Raw genomic sequence first — 2644 nt, forward strand, 5'->3', positions numbered from 1 at the left:
GTCCTGGGGTTCTGAGATGTTCTCAACCCATCTGAGTGTGAGTTATTACAGATATGTTTGGTTTGTGAAAATTCATGAAGTTGTCCACTTAGGACTTGTATACTTGTCTAAGTGCATGTTATACTTCATTAAAAATTCATATAGATATATAATCTGAATTTAATTTTTTTCACATATTTTACTTTTTTCCAGGGATTGGCATCCTAGATATTTTAGCTATGCTATTTATGAGCTGTGAGGTGCTTCTTTCCAAAGATAAATGCAGTAGAAATTTCCCGAAACAGAAATCTAAACAGAATGACTAGAGAGCAGATTTTAATTTTCCTCATCTCAGTAAAACAAGTCCTTTACTGAATGATCTGGTGAAAACAAGCAGAGGAAAACAGGCTTTTCACAGTATCTTCTATGATCCCTGATCACTTAGGGCAGCTTATAATCAAAACAGACTTGGGAACCCTTGGCCAATGATTTGCCCAACTGATCATTTTCAGCACATTTCACAAAGAATTCCTCACCAGAGACTAGACGCCTCGTTTGGGCTCCTAAATTTTCCTCTGCTCTTAGATTTGTTTAAAATAAACTTTACTGGAGCACAATTTATATACCACATGCCACCCTTTGTGGTATTCACCCTTTGTAAGTATAGGATTCAGTGACTTTTAGTAAATTTATCAAGTTGAGCAATCATCACCACCATCCAGTTTTACCATTTTCCATTACTCCTATAAGATCTCTTGGGCCAATTTCTAGTCAATCCCCATTCCCATACTGACCCTAGGTAACCACCAGTTGACCTTTGCTTGTTGTGGACATTGCTTTTAGGTGTTTTACAGAGCCATAATTTTCAAGCTTCAGAACTGAAGCATGTATCCAAACCAAAAACCAATGTCACTGATAACAACATAAAATCCCCAAACCTTAATAATTCTATCAGCTTCCTAGGACTGCCATAACAAATTTCTACACATTTAGTGGTTTAAAACAAAAGAAATTTATCCTCTTACAGTTCTGGAGACCAAAAGTCCAAAAGCAAGTTTTCATGAAAGGCTTGGGGGGAGGATCTTTGCTTGCCTCTTCCAGCTTCTGTTGGGTCTAAGCATTCTTGGCTTCTGGCATCATAAGTCCAATCTCTGCTTAGGTCTTTAAGTGGCTACCTTCTCTGTGTATCTCTCTGTGTTCCCTCCTCTTCTTATAAGGACATCAATAATTGAATTTATGATCTATCCTAATCCAGGATCTCATCTTTGTCCTTAACTAATTATATCTCAAAGATCCTCTTTCCAAATAAGGTCACATTCTGAGGTTTTGGGTGGACATGAATTTAGGGAGACAAAATTCAACCTGTGACAATAATGGATTTAGTTTTGTCTTTCATGTTGGTTTACAAAAATTATATGTTGTTTTGTTTTGGCTGTGCTCCACAGTATGTAGTTCAGGGATGTAACCCATTCCCCCTGGAATAGAAATGTAGAGTTTTAACCACTGGACCACTAGGGATGTCTCTAAAAATTATATGGTTTTTACTTTAGATAGAAAGAGAGAAGTAAGTATGCATGAATGTGTGTGAAAATAAGTACCCAAGCCACCACAGAGCTGATGGGTGGATGGAGATGCTCTCTTCATTTCAGGTGAGCTTCCAGAAAACTACTGGGAGCCCATGTTATATGTCTCAAGGCATTTGAGGAGGCTGACACCTACCTGGGAAGCCTAAAAGCAGGAAGTTACGGCTTTGAACCCAAGAAAGCAGAGCAGAAGGATAGCCTGTACTGTGAACTTGAACCACATACAATTTTACTAAGCAGAGAGATCAAGGCTCTGTTTTCCTGTAGGCCAACTCCACCCTTGAGAGAGAGTTAGCTGGAAGCCATCTTGAAAGGAACTCTGCTCAAAATGAGTGAATTGACCCAGTAAAAAGTTGGAGGGGTAGAAACCGAAGAGCTAAGGTCAAGACATTTGCTCTGTCATAAAACTACACCCCAAGGGGAGACCTGTGAAAGTCTCCCATATGATAAAGAGTCAGTGTTAGAAAACTGTCTCACCCAGAAGCCACCACTACCAAATCATGATGGGGCCAGCCACATATGACTCTCTTTTTCATTAGACCTTCTCTTCCTGAGCCTTGATCCTGAAAGGGTCAGAAATCTTAGCCTCTCCATGACCTCTTCCCCAAAGCAGGCTGCCCTCTGATGCAGACTTGAGCTAAGGGAAGGGGGTAAGTTTTAACTTGAAATGGTGTTTGGAGTCATATGATTATAATATTGGCTGGATCACTTTAGAGGCTATTCTCATGACTACTAGTAATTGGGAAAATTTATTTCATCTGAGGTGACTGGAAAACTATGAAATGTCCAGATTCCATCCAGGAACAGAGAAGAAAGCACACTAAGTGGCTTTGAAAAGATAATGGAGGGAAAGAATTATATTCTGCTTGTGTCCTGTGTTGTCCCATTCCTTTCCCAGGGCACTTACATGAGGCAGACTTAGCCATGCTGGTGGTAGAGGAGGAATGCCAGCCAATAATAGCTGCCTGTTATATGTCATACCATCTTAAGGACTTCTCTGTCATACACCATTTTTTGCGTTTACAGGTTAGAAATAGGCTTGGTTATCAAATGAAAAAATATAACATGATAAAAATGGTTGT

General features: G+C 39.5%; 1 protein-coding gene across 1 annotated transcript in view; it reads right to left on the reverse strand.

The window, feature by feature from the left end:
* The window catches only part of LOC104983281 (cytoplasmic tyrosine-protein kinase BMX-like), a gene marked incomplete at its 5' end in the record, with an annotated part of 15017 nt that overhangs the window by 3560 nt on the left and 8813 nt on the right, over nucleotides 1-2644 (reverse strand). The gene's annotated exons all lie outside the window — the stretch shown is intronic.

The sequence above is a fragment of the Bison bison genome, unplaced genomic scaffold, assembly GCF_000754665.1.
Source record: "Bison bison bison isolate TAMUID 2011002044 unplaced genomic scaffold, Bison_UMD1.0 scf7180017834177, whole genome shotgun sequence".
Taxonomy (NCBI): domain Eukaryota; kingdom Metazoa; phylum Chordata; class Mammalia; order Artiodactyla; family Bovidae; genus Bison; species Bison bison.